Consider the following 16,246-nt stretch of genomic DNA (forward strand, 5'->3'; position numbering starts at 1 on the left):
ACAGGAACACCAACCACTACAACCCCATCAACATCAACAACCTCAACTACAACCCCAGTCACAGAAACTCCCACAACTATCACCCCATCAACAGTCACAACCTCCACTACAACCCCAGTCACAGAAACTCCCACCACTATCACCCCATCAACAGCAACGACCCCCACTTCAACTCCAGTCACAGAAACGCCCACCACAACGCCAGTGACAGAAACGGCCACCACTATCACCCCATCAACAACAACAACACCAGTGACAGAAACGCCCACCACTATCACCCCATCAACAACAACGACCTCCACTACAACCCCAGTGACAGAAACGCCCACCACTATCACCCCATCAACAACAACAACCTCCACTACAACCCCAGTGACAGAAACGCCCACCACTACCACACCTTTAACAACCTCCAGCCCTTACTGCTGTCAGTGGTCAAACTGGGTGGACGAGCAATACCCTCACTTTGACCCAGATGGTGGAGATTATGAAACCATTGAAAAAATTACATTTCCAGATTTGAGTGTGTGCACAAAACCTCTGGAAATAGAATGTAGAGCAATAGAATGGCCAGATATACCTTGGAATGAACTAGGACAAAATATAACATGTGACAAAGAAGTTGGACTTATCTGTCATAACAAAGACCAAAATCCATTTCCGAAGTGTTATAACTATAAAATAAGAGTTAAATGTTGCAATAATTGTCAATCAACAACTACAACCCCAGTGACAGAAACGCCCACCACTATCACCCCATCAACAGCAACGACCTCCACTACAACACCAGTCATAGAAACGCCCACCACTATCACCCCATCAACAACAACAACCCCAGTCACAGAAACTCCCACAACTATCACCCCATCAACAGTCACAACCTCCACCACAACGCCAGTGACAGAAACACCCACCACTATCACCCCATCAACAACAACCTCCACTACAACCCCAGTCACAGAAACGCCCACCACTATCACCCCATCAACAACAACAACCTCCACTACGCCAGTCACAGAAACGCCCACTACTATCACCCCATCAACAACAACAACACCAGTGACAGAAACGCCCACCACTATCACCCCATCAACAACAACAACCTCAACTACAACCCCAGTGACAGAAACGCCCACCACTACCACACCTTTAACAACCTCCAGCCCTTACTGCTGTCAGTGGTCAAACTGGGTGGACGAGCAATACCCTCACTTTGACCCAGATGGTGGAGATTATGAAACCATTGAAAAAATTACATTTCCAGATTTGAGTGTGTGCACAAAACCTCTGGAAATAGAATGTAGAGCAATAGAATGGCCAGATATACCTTGGAATGAACTAGGACAAAATATAACATGTGACACAGAAGTTGGACTTATCTGTCATAACAAAGACCAAAATCCATTTCCGAAGTGTTATAACTATAAAATAAGAGTTAAATGTTGCAATAATTGTCAATCAAAAACTACAACCCCAGTGACAGAAACGCCCACCACTATCACCCCATCAACAACAACAACCTCCACTACAACGCCAGTCACAGAAACGCCTGCCACTATCACCCCATCAACAACAACAACCCCAGTCACAGAAACTCCCACCACTATCACCCCATCAACAACAACAACCTCCACTACAACCCCAGTGACAGAAACGCCCACCACTATCACCCCATCAACAACAACCTCCACTACAACACCAGTCACAGAAACACCCACCACTATCACCCCATCAACAGCAACAACCTCCACTACGCCAGTCACAGAAACGCCCACCACTATCACCCCATCAACAACAACAACCCCAGTCACAGAAACTCCCACAACTATCACCCCATCAACAGTCACAACCTCCACCACAACACCAGTCACAGAAACACCCACCACTATCACCCCATCAACAACAACAACCCCAGTCACAGAAACGCCCACCACTATCACCCCATCAACAACAACCTCCACTACAACACCAGTCACAGAAACACCCACCACTATCACCCCATCAACAGCAACAACCTCCACTACGCCAGTCACAGAAACACCCACCACTATCACCCCATCAACAACAACAACCCCAGTCACAGAAACTCCCACAACTATCACCCCATCAACAGTCACAACCTCCACCACAACACCAGTGACAGAAACGCCCACCACTATCACCCCATCAACAACAACCTCCACTACAACCCCAGTGACAGAAACGCCCACCACTATCACCCCATCAACAGCAACGACCTCCACTACAACACCAGTCACAGAAACGCCCACCACTATCACCCCATCAACAACAACAACCCCAGTCACAGAAACGCCCACCACTATCACCCCATCAACAGTCACAACCTCCACTACAACGCCAGTCACAGAAACGCCCACCACTATCACCCCATCAACAGCAATGACCTCCACCACAACGCCAGTCACAGAAACGCCCACCACTATCACCCCATCAACAACAACAACCTCCACTACAACCCCAGTGACAGAAACGCCCACCACTATCACCCCATCAACAACAACAACCTCCACTACAACCCCAGTGACAGAAACGCCCACCACTATCACCCCATCAACAACAACAACCTCCACTACAACCCCAGTGACAGAAACGCCCACCACTATCACCCCATCAACAACAACCTCCACTACAACACCAGTCACAGAAACGCCCACCACTATCACCCCATCAACAGCAACAACCTCCACTACGCCAGTCACAGAAATGCCCACCACTATCACCCCATCAACAACAACAACCCCAGTGACAGAAACTCCCACAACTATCACCCCATCAACAGTCACAACCTCCACCACAACACCAGTGACAGAAACGCCCACCACTATCACCCCATCAACAACAACCTCCACTACAACCCCAGTGACAGAAACGCCCACCACTATCACCCCATCAACAGCAACGACCTCCACTACAACACCAGTCACAGAAACGCCCACCACTATCACCCCATCAACAACAACAACCTCCACTACAACACCAGTCACAGAAACGCCCACCACTATCACCCCATCAACAGCAACAACCTCCACTACGCCAGTCACAGAAACGCCCACCACTATCACCCCATCAACAACAACAACCTCCACTACGCCAGTCACAGAAACGCCCACTACTATCACCCCATCAACAACAACAACACCAGTGACAGAAACGCCCACCACTATCACCCCATCAACAACAACAACCTCCACTACAACCCCAGTGACAGAAACGCCCACCACTACCACACCTTTAACAACCTCCAGCCCTTACTGCTGTCAGTGGTCAAACTGGGTGGACGAGCAATACCCTCACTTTGACCCAGATGGTGGAGATTATGAAACCATTGAAAAAATTACATTTCCAGATTTGAGTGTGTGCACAAAACCTCTGGAAATAGAATGTAGAGCAATAGAATGGCCAGATATACCTTGGAATGAACTAGGACAAAATATAACATGTGACACAGAAGTTGGACTTATCTGTCATAACAAAGACCAAAATCCATTTCCGAAGTGTTATAACTATAAAATAAGAGTCAAATGTTGCAATAATTGTCAATCAAAAACTACAACCCCAGTGACAGAAACGCCCACCACTATCACCCCATCAACAACAACAACCCCAGTCACAGAAACTCCCACAACTATCACCCCATCAACACTCACAACCTCCAGCCCAACACCAGTGACAGAAACGCCCACCACTATCACCCCATCAACAACGACCTCCACTACAACACCAGTCACAGAAACGCCCACCACTATCACCCCATCAACAACAACAACCCCAGTCACAGAAACGCCCACAACTATCACCCCATCAACAGTCACAACCTCCACCACAACGCCAGTGACAGAAACGCCCACCACTATCACCCCATCAACAACAACCTCCACTACAACCCCAGTGACAGAAACGCCCACCACTATCACCCCATCAACAACAACCTCCACTACAACACCAGTCACAGAAACGCCCACCACTATCACCCCATCAACAACAACAACCTCCACTACAACACCAGTCACAGAAACGCCCACCACTATCACCCCATCAACAGCAACAACCCCAGTCACAGAAACTCCCACAACTATCACCCCATCAACAGTCACAACCTCCACCACAACACCAGTGACAGAAACGCCCACCACTATCACCCCATCAACAACAACCTCCACTACAACCCCAGTGACAGAAACGCCCACCACTATCACCCCATCAACAGCAACGACCTCCACTACAACACCAGTCACAGAAACGCCCACCACTATCACCCCATCAACAACAACAACCTCCACTACGCCAGTCACAGAAACGCCCCCACTATCACCCCATCAACAACAACAACCCCAGTCACAGAAACTCCCACAACTATCACCCCATCAACAGTCACAACCTCCACCACAACACCAGTGACAGAAACGCCCACCACTATCACCCCATCAACAACAACCTCCACTACAACCCCAGTGACAGAAACGCCCACCACTATCACCCCATCAACAGCAATGACCTCCACCACAACGCCAGTCACAGAAACGCCCACCACTATCACCCCATCAACAACAACAACCTCCACTACAACCCCAGTGACAGAAACGCCCACCACTATCACCCCATCAACAACAACAACCTCCACTACAACCCCAGTGACAGAAACGCCCACCACTATCACCCCATCAACAACAACCTCCACTACAACACCAGTGACAGAAACGCCCACCACTATCACCCCATCAACAGCAACAACCTCCACTACGCCAGTCACAGAAACGCCCACCACTATCACCCCATCAACAACAACAACCCCAGTCACAGAAACTCCCACAACTATCACCCCATCAACAGTCACAACCTCCACCACAACACCAGTGACAGAAACGCCCACCACTATCACCCCATCAACAACAACCTCCACTACAACCCCAGTGACAGAAACGCCCACCACTATCACCCCATCAACAGCAACGACCTCCACTACAACACCAGTCACAGAAACGCCCACCACTATCACCCCATCAACAACAACAACCCCAGTCACAGAAACTCCCACAACTATCACCCCATCAACACTCACAACCTCCAGCCCAACACCAGTGACAGAAACGCCCACCACTATCACCCCATCAACAACGACCTCCACTACAACACCAGTCACAGAAACGCCCACCACTATCACCCCATCAACAACAACAACCCCAGTCACAGAAACTCCCACAACTATCACCCCATCAACAGTCACAACCTCCACCACAACGCCAGTGACAGAAACGCCCACCACTATCACCCCATCAACAACAACCTCCACTACAACCCCAGTGACAGAAACGCCCACCACTATCACCCCATCAACAACAACCTCCACTACAACACCAGTCACAGAAACGCCCACCACTATCACCCCATCAACAACAACAACCTCCACTACAACACCAGTCACAGAAACGCCCACCACTATCACCCCATCAACAGCAACAACCCAGTCACAGAAACTCCCACAACTATCACCCCATCAACAGTCACAACCTCCACCACAACACCAGTGACAGAAACGCCCACCACTATCACCCCATCAACAACAACCTCCACTACAACCCCAGTGACAGAAACGCCCACCACTATCACCCCATCAACAGCAACGACCTCCACTACAACACCAGTCACAGAAACGCCCACCACTATCACCCCATCAACAACAACAACCTCCACTACGCCAGTCACAGAAACGCCCACCACTATCACCCCATCAACAACAACAACCCCAGTCACAGAAACTCCCACAACTATCACCCCATCAACAGTCACAACCTCCACCACAACACCAGTGACAGAAACGCCCACCACTATCACCCCATCAACAACAACCTCCACTACAACCCCAGTGACAGAAACGCCCACCACTATCACCCCATCAACAGCAATGACCTCCACCACAACGCCAGTCACAGAAACGCCCACCACTATCACCCCATCAACAACAACAACCTCCACTACAACCCCAGTGACAGAAACGCCCACCACTATCACCCCATCAACAACAACAACCTCCACTACAACCCCAGTGACAGAAACGCCCACCACTATCACCCCATCAACAACAACCTCCACTACAACACCAGTGACAGAAACGCCCACCACTATCACCCCATCAACAGCAACGACCTCCACTACAACACCAGTCACAGAAACGCCCACCACTATCACCCCATCAACAACAACAACCCCAGTCACAGAAACTCCCACAACTATCACCCCATCAACAGTCACAACCTCCACCACAACACCAGTGACAGAAACGCCCACCACTATCACCCCATCAACAACCTCCACCACAACCCCAGTGACAGAAACGCCCACCACTATCACCCCATCAACAGTCACAACCTCCACCACAACGCCAGTGACAGAAACGCCCACCACTATCACCCCATCAACAACAACAACCTCCACTACAACCCCAGTGACAGAAACGCCCACCACTATCACCCCATCAACAACAACAACCTCCACTACAACCCCAGTGACAGAAACGCCCACCACTATCACCCCATCAACAACAACCTCCACTACAACACCAGTGACAGAAACGCCCACCACTATCACCCCATCAACAGCAACGACCTCCACTACAACACCAGTCACAGAAACGCCCACCACTATCACCCCATCAACAACAACAACCCCAGTCACAGAAACTCCCACAACTATCACCCCATCAACAGTCACAACCTCCACCACAACACCAGTGACAGAAACGCCCACCACTATCACCCCATCAACAACCTCCACCACAACCCCAGTGACAGAAACGCCCACCACTATCACCCCATCAACAGTCACAACCTCCACCACAACGCCAGTGACAGAAACACCCACCACTATCACCCCATCAACAACAACCTCCACTACAACCCCAGTCACAGAAACGCCCACCACTATCACCCCATCAACAACAACAACACCAGTGACAGAAACACCCACCACTATCACCCCATCAACAACAACCTCCACTACGCCAGTCACAGAAACGCCCACTACTATCACCCCATCAACAACAACAACACCAGTGACAGAAACGCCCACCACTATCACCCCATCAACAGTCACAACCTCCACTACAACCCCAGTAACAGAAACGCCCACCACTATCACCCCATCAACAGCAACGACCTCCACTACAACACCAATCACAGAAACACCCACCACTATCACCCCATCAACAACAACAACCCCAGTCACAGAAACTCCCACAACTATCACCCCATCAACAGTCACAACCTCCACCACAACGCCAGTGACAGAAACACCCACCACTATCACCCCATCAACAACAACCTCCACTACAACCCCAGTCACAGAAACGCCCACCACTATCACCCCATCAACAACAACAACACCAGTGACAGAAACACCCACCACTATCACCCCATCAACAACAACCTCCACTACGCCAGTCACAGAAACGCCCACTACTATCACCCCATCAACAACAACAACACCAGTGACAGAAACGCCCACCACTATCACCCCATCAACAGTCACAACCTCCACTACAACCCCAGTAACAGAAACGCCCACCACTATCACCCCATCAACAGCAACGACCTCCACTACAACACCAATCACAGAAACACCCACCACTATCACCCCATCAACAGTCACAACCTCCACTACAACGCCAGTCACAGAAACACCCACCACTATCACCCCATCAACAACAACCTCCACTACAACGCCAGTCACAGAAACGCCCACCACTATCACCCCATCAACAGCCGCAACCTCCACCACAACGCCAGTGATAGAAACGCCCACCACTATCACCCCATCAACAACAACAACCTCCACTACAACCCCAGTGACAGAAACGCCCACCACTATCACCCCATCAACAGCAACGACCTCCACTGCAACGCCAGTCACAGAAACACCCACCACTATCACTCCATCAACAGCAACAACCTCCACTACAACCCCAGTCACAGAAAAGCCCACCACTATCACCCCATCAACACCAACGTCCACTACAACCCCAGTCACAGAAACGCCCATCACTATCACCCCATCAACAACAACCTCCACTACAACGCCAGTCACAGAAACACCCACCACAACGCTAGTCACAGAAACCCCCACCACTGTCACCCCATCAACACAATCCTCCCCTACAACCCCAGTGACAGAAACGTCCACCACTATCACCCCGTCAACAACAACAACCTCCACTACAACCCCAATCACAGAAACTCCCACCACTATCACCCCGTCAACAACAACCTCCACTACAGAAACCACCACTACAACCTCAGGTCCAGTAACAGGTATACTGGTTCATACAACATATACAACTAAACAGCAATATTTAAATACCACACAACAACCCAGCACCAAACCTGCCACAACCAAGGAAAAAACAACAACAAACACTTCAACCTTTCCATCTTCAACACCAGGCAGCACAACTTCATGTTCCTGCATGTACATGGATCAAATTTTCTTCCCTGGTAAGCAATGGGCAATTGTCATCAGTTTGTTTTTTATGTTATTCTTACAATGCAACCTTGCACATCTGATCACAACAGTCCCCCTAAACTGAAAGGTGTTTGTACTGTTGTTTAAATTATGTTTGCATTGAGATCTATTATCAAAATCTGCATTCTGAATTGACCTGTATTTCTTCTTCGAAACTCTTACCGAAATGTGGTACAACTGATACCTATTGGCAGTACGTGTGTTCCAATGAAACAATTGGCTGATTCTTTTTCCATGTACTAGTGACTCCTAGCGCCTGCAAATTTGTATGATAAGAGACCAAAATTAGCAAGTTTGGTGATGACAATATCCTCACTGGCAGTATGGCCAGAGCGTTTAGCAATTGGAACCATATTTATCCAAAAATTAGAGTTATATTCACAAAGGATGCATTATAAAGATAACTCTCACCCTGACATTTATCTTGTTTTCTCCCCCAATTAGTCGTTTTGATCTAATTGCCTTGGTTTTATTCTCATATAGGTAACTTCATGTACAATAAGACTGACGCAGAAGGTTGGTGTTTCACAGCATATTGCAATTTGACATGCAATGTTGTGAAGCTTGCTAGACCATGCCACTCCACTATTAGTCCTGCGACAACATCCCCAACGCCTATCGACTGTCTATTTCTCAGGCCACCCAGAAAGGTATTTGAATTCAGTTACATAAACATGTAATTGAAAGGAACTATCTTAAAATGGATCTATCTTAAAATAAAAATGATCTCATTATGTATGGACCTCCAAATCATTAAAAAGTTTTATATGAACTTGGTTCCCAGGGCCTCTATTCTGAGAGAGCTTAAAAACAAGGTTTTTTAATACCTTAGATAAGGGGAATGAGCTTTGAGTGTCATACTCTGACTGATCTTAAATTAATAAAAAATATCAACTAAAAGTGCTACAACACTTACTAAATTCAACATGCAATTACTGATTCATTTCAGATGTCTACAATACCTCATTTAATCATTTTAAAATGGCTGCTTGTTTGTTGTTTCATACCTTAGTTCTTCCCTGGAAAAAGCTTACAGTATTGTATGGTAAAACAAGCATTTCAACGATGAGAGATTCATAACAATACACGTGCATATGCTATATTTCAACTTACATTTATGTAAAATTCTTTCATTGTTTCCTGATTTGCATAGATTATAGATTTACAGTATATATGTTGTGGATGTGTGCAACTGGCAGGTTCAAAGATAATATTTATTTTACTTGTGGTAGATTGTCAAAAGTACTACTTTTCCCTATACAGGATGGTGAGTCCTGGAGTCCAGATACCTGCAGCAGAGCAACATGTGATAAGGGAAAAGTAATAGCAGAACATGTGCCTTGTAGCCCAGTGACCATGCCTGTATGTGAGAATGGGAAGCCACCCGTTAGGGTTTATGATAAAGGAGGCTGCTGTTTCCAATACGACTGCCAATGTAAGTTCAAATGAAACCCTTTTAAAATGCCACATTCAAACAACATCTTAAAACTGCTACACATTCTGTATAAGCAAAATACAGTATATACTGTTTTTCTTTGATGTAACACTGAATCTAATATTTGCAGGTTTATGTGGTGGCTGGGGAGATCCTCACTACGTGACATTTGATGGCCAGTATTACAGCTTTCAGAAAAACTGCACATATGTACTGGTCAAAGAGATCATTCCTCAATACAATTTTAAGGTTCTTATCGACAACGAAAACTGTGATGCCTCTGGAACTGTGACCTGTGTCAAATCCTTGAAGGTGTATTACAAAAAGTATGAAATTATTCTTACACAGAAGAGAACACCAAAGACCGTGAACATGGTAAGTTTTGCCATAACACACTGTCTTAACTCTATTGTTTTATGTGAATATATTTAAATTATATTAAATAATAATTTAAAATGTTGAAACTGTTTAGGTATATGTCGACGGAGTCCAGAAATTCCCAACCTACTCTAATAAAGACTTCATCATAACAAGTACAGGAATTGTGATGCTTTTGAATATCTCGGCAATTGAAGCAACTGTGTCGTTCAACGGGCTTTTATTCAGCATTAACTTGCCATTTTCCCGTTTCAATAACAACACAGAGGGACAGTGTGGTAAGCTGATAATCGATTTGCTGTTTGAAAAATATGTTGAACAGCAAATATGGCTGCACGTTACGTCAGTAACACATGGGTTGTAATATCTGACATGTTAACATTTACATTCACAAGGTACCTGTGACAATAACATGAAAAATGACTGCAGATTACCAAATGGCCAGATTGATCCCTCATGCTCTCAGATGGGACAGTGGAATGTAACAGACAAGGATAAGCCATATTGTCAAGTTCCTCCAACACCAACAACACCCTCACCCCCACCCCCACCCCCACCACCCTGCAAACCTACTATTTGTGATATTTTGACCAGCAAGTAAGAGTTTACAGAATACACATGACGACAATATATCAAATTATTCCGATCTATACCTCGGATTGACAGACTTTCTTTTGATTTGTGCTTTAAGGGTTTTTGAGGAATGCAACAAAGTAATCTCACCACAAAACTTCATTAAGGCCTGTCAATTTGATGTTTGCCACACAAATACCACCCTCGGTTGTTCGAGTGTGGAGGCGTATGCCCTATTGTGTGCTGGAGCATCTGTCTGTGTAGACTGGAGAAGTGCTACAAACGGAAAGTGCGGTAGGAGTTTTTTGTTTTAGTAGAAAGCAAACAACATTATTTCCAGATGTCCAGATTACCTTTTTTCATCATTTTGATGTTTAAATCCACTTTCTTTTATTGTAGAATATACATGTCCACCATCTCAAGTCTATAAGGCTTGTGGACCAACTGTTGTACGAACTTGCAATGCAAGGTAATCACTCAGTTCTGTTTTGCATTATCTTAAATTAAATGTCAGCAGCATGTAATTTAACAAGACTAAGAGTCTATAGCCAGGCTAGTGGCTCTTGGAGCCTGTACTTGGGCTGAGCTTGATGCAAACATCAGCATGCTAACATGCTCACAATGACAATGATAACATGCTGAGTAATGTTTACCATGCTATCCATCTTAGTTTAGCGACTAAATGCACATGCACATTTGGTGTAAACCAAAGTATAGGAAAAAATAAAAATTTGACTTGATTGTGGCACTAGATGAAAAGTAAAGGAATCATCATATTGATTACAGTTGATCCCGAGGGCGACATATGTCTGTACCATATATGTCTGTACCAAATACCATTCCAATCCATCTGATTTCTTTAGACGTTTCACTTAAAACCACACGTCTACTTCATGGTGACTCTAGAGGGGAAGTCAGGGGGTCACCAAAGTCATTAGGATTCATCCTTTGGTGGCCACCATGAATGTTTGTACAAAATGTCATGGCACCGAGTCCAATAATTGTTGTGATATTTCAGCCTGGCCCAAAGAGACTGACCAACACAGCATTATGCACTTTTTATGTCTGAAATTATTCTGTGTGTTTTTCACCATTAATTGTCTTCATATTTAGATACAATGAGAAATACACACAACCATGCCAGGGAGACAATTGTAATTTATTCAGAGAGGGATGTTTCTGTCCTGACGGGAAGACTTTGTTCAGTTCCACCTCTGACACCTGTGTCTCCTCCTGTAAGAGCATTTTATTTGTGAAAGAAAAAATATTTTTTGGGGAATTACTTAATGTACAGGTAAACTGACATATTACTATGTATTGTTTAAGGTTGCACTGGTCCTGATGGCCAACCTAAAAAGGTAAATGCACCAATACATGACTACATGACATGACTAATACATGACACTGTGAATCATTATTTACAGTGTATTTGTTGCTGTAACAGCATTTGTTTTGTTCCGTCACTCAAACAGTTTGGTGAGACTTGGCAGAGTGGCTGTCAGCAGTGTTCTTGTGATCAGGAAACTCTGAGTGTTCAGTGTAACCCTCTCACATGTCCCACTCAAAAACCAATCATCTGTACTGAGGAAGGTGAGGTGTTGGTGAATAGCACATTGGACTGCTGTGAGATACAGAAATGTGGTGAGTGATTTAAAGTGCCACACCTACATCTGCTGACATAATGTTTTAACACAGATAGGTATGATCTTTTTAAAAACATGATTTAAAGGACACTTCACCAATTTTACACATAATTTATTCCAGGACATTAGTTTTAGCTAGGTGTACCTAAGAAACAGGCAACAGACCTTTTAAGACAAAGCCTTTGAGAAGGAAAGCATAACAAAATGGTGCAGACATTCACTTGGAGGATTTAACTATTGAGATGCATTATGGGAATTGTAGAATCCAGCATTTCTTGGACTCTGCAAGTTTGATTGTTATTTTTCATGTCGGTTTCGCACAAGTCCTTCAGCTTTGCAGAACTGCAATGCTAAATTAAAAAGTATTTACCGAAAATTTAGATATGTATGGGAAATGTGTTGAGTAAGTACATGCTAAAAGGCACACAAACACCAACTGTGCAGATTTGGAGGTTTTACCATTTAACTGTAATCACTATTGTTGTTAGTTTAACATTCCTCTATTAAAACCCCCCAATCAAAACTGCAAAAGATGGTGAGAAAGGTATGGTGGTGTGCCTATTTTAAATAAAAATTCTACTGAAATTGACATTTGAAATGACTGGCTAGGATGGCACTTGGATATCTGGTAAGACTAGAGAAAGCAGCGGCTGCTGCTGTTTATCATGAAACATTTTTCAATCTATGAAAAATGGTGTCCATCCCTAATAGCCTATTTTCCAGAAGGTACAAGGTAGATTTATTTGTCACATTACAACAGATTGTAAAGTGAAATTGAGTTTGTAACTCCCTTCTGGTACGTAAAAGTACTTTCAATCATTCGAGTTACTGTCTGTTTAACCAAACCATTTTTGGTAATCTTGGTTTAATTTTATGTTATATTCACAAACCCTGGAAATGTCTTGCCTTTAAACCAACAGAATGTGACAAGGACCGCTGTTCGTTGCCACCACAGTGCAAACTGGGATTTAATTTGAATGTCCAAATCTCAAATGATGTTTGCTGCCCCTCTTACAGCTGTGGTAAGCTTTGCATAGAGGTTTCTATTATATTTATAGTATTAGTTTATCTTAGGCTTAAAACTAAACTAAGCATGTGTCTTTAATATGATCAATTTTTTTTATCCAGTACCCAAAGATGTCTGTGTCTTCAGTGATGTTGAGTACAAGGTAAAGTATAATATTGTACATATTTTGAATGTACTGTGTTAAATGTAAGCTTGCTTGTTCAGGTGTTACTAAAACTATGCAATCTTTGTAGTTTATTCTAAATGAAATACAATCTTAAGAATAATATTTAAGTTAAATATAGCTTACCATTCTTCTCTGTCATCAGACCAGAGTGACTTTTAATTTGCTGGCATTTATTTGAAATAGGCTTAGATTTTACATTTTATTTTATTACAGCCAGGTACGAATTTCACCAAAAGCCCATGTGAACAGTGCCAATGTACTGAAACTGTGGATCCCAACAGCCAGTTGAACGCCATTGAATGTTACATGATGCAGTGTGACACAACTTGTCCAAAGGTACTTTTGCATAAAAAATTTATATTTCAGTTATTGTTCTGCTGTTTTTAATCATTTCAATTTTAAAAGTTATTTATTGTAAAGTCACATATTGTGCAAAAATATTTAAAATGAGCCCATGCTTAATCACTCACTCATATGCTAGACGTGTACTGTTGATCTGAGTAACAGTTTCTGATGCATAGACTTTGTTATTTATGTGCACATGATGATAGGCTTGAAGATGTCAATTTTGGAAATGCAGTCTCACGCAGGTTTTGACTCACGATAGCTATGCTTGAACAGATAAAAATATATAATTTCGATAAATCGATGATTTATATTACATCTTTTGCTCAGGTTTGAGACATCTGAATCCGAAAACAATGAAGGTCAATGTAACTTTGTTTGTGGAGTTTCTACTGAAGAAATTGTCCACTGATGACAGTCTGATCTGTAGATTTTAGAAATTCAAAAAACAAAAAACCCAGGATGGATATCTTATACTTTTGCAAATACAACCAGAACTATCAGAAGGGTTAGATACCACTTGGGGATCAGGAAAAAAGTTTTACAAGTCTTTGTAGAATTGGGATGAAACCATCCTAAGGGGTGGACTTATTTTCCACACACTATGAATTACTAGGTACTGTATGAACGCATTTAAGTGATTAAAGTTGCAGACCACATTGATTTGTGCATTTCCTTCAAATAGGGCTATGAGTATGAAAACCAACCTGAAAAATGTTGTGGATCATGTAAAAAGACAAGCTGTGTATTGGAGGTCCCAGGCTCCACTACTCCGATCATTATTGAAGTGAGTACAGTGAAATGTCTATAACCTTAAATTGTCTTTATTTATATTATGTCTTTAATTACTGTTGTCAGAATAGTTTATGTTCACTAATTGACCATTGCTACACTTCTGATAGCCTTCTAAGTCTTGGTCACCACCAGATGACACCTGTACCAAGTACGACTGCCAGAAGGGGGTGGATGGGTTGATAACCACTAAACACCAAATAACATGTCCAGATTTTGATCCAGAGAACTGCATTCCTGTGAGTAGAATCCAGACCTGAAAGAAGCATATTTTATTTCTGGCAGCTAAATATCTTTTAAAACTCTGAACTGATACTGGCTTATCTTACAGTGCACTTTGCATCCAAACTGTATCTCAAACCATTTTAAAATAGGCACTGCAGGTACAGATAAATGTATATGAAAATGGACTGAAATATAAATACTCTAAGTTAATGTATATAGTTACAACAATATGAGGGACATAAATATAACAAATGTGCAAAAGTACAAGAGAAAATAGTTTTATTTTGCCTTGTGCAAAAGCTCCAATCATACAAGTGACTCATGTGTGACTTTAAATCTGTCAGTGCTGTTGATCTGCATATATTACAATCTGTATTGTTTATATTACAGGGAACTGAACAAACTGACATGAACGGTTGTTGCAAAAATTGTAAGTATGAGTCTATTAAACTTATCAAAGTTACACAGTATTATCCAATACATTTTTAAAATGCAATTACATGTAAATATAGATCTTCATAAACCTTAAGTTATAAGTTTCTTCATTTAAATTACTTAACTTACAAGTGAGCCCTTGGTGCTTGATCTAATGATTATTTGCATCATTGATCAATATGTTGATATTTTTTTATTAATAATTTATCAAATGTCATAAATAACAAAAAATGTTCCAGAGAATAAGATTATGCCTTCTGATTCCTTCTTTTGTCAGAACATCAGTCACTTGTCAAATCTGTGGTCACTCATAAACTATAATGGTGTTTTGTTTTGCATGAAAACAGCCTGGCCAGAATACATTTGTAAAAACTCTTTATTTTATTGTGCCACTGAAATGATGGTGTGAGTCATCATCATTTCAGCAAAGTAAAATAAAGAAAACATACTGTTTTTGCAGCCAGATGAAAAGGGTGCTCTTGTGTAATTCACAGGTACCATTCGTTATAACTGTCAACTGAACAGGACCACCACCTATCTGCAGACAAAGAACTGCAAGTCAGTTGTGCCAGTGGAAATCACAGCCTGTGAGGGATCTTGTGGAGCATCCTCATCAATGTGAGATTTATAACATTGTATCTCTGAAGGATATAAAGTACAAACTACTTAACTCAATCAAGCTAAAACCACCT

At 43.3% G+C, this 16,246-nt stretch overlaps 1 pseudogene; it reads left to right on the forward strand.

Annotated features, from left to right (window-relative positions):
- LOC119893915 overlaps positions 1-16,246 on the forward strand; it is a 36,424-nt pseudogene that overhangs the window by 19,301 nt on the left and 877 nt on the right.

The sequence above is a fragment of the Micropterus salmoides genome, unplaced genomic scaffold (assembly GCF_014851395.1).
Source record: "Micropterus salmoides isolate LMB-PRFRI ecotype aquatic unplaced genomic scaffold, ASM1485139v1 Ms_hic_scaffold_8, whole genome shotgun sequence".
In the NCBI taxonomy this organism is placed as follows: domain Eukaryota; kingdom Metazoa; phylum Chordata; class Actinopteri; order Centrarchiformes; family Centrarchidae; genus Micropterus; species Micropterus salmoides.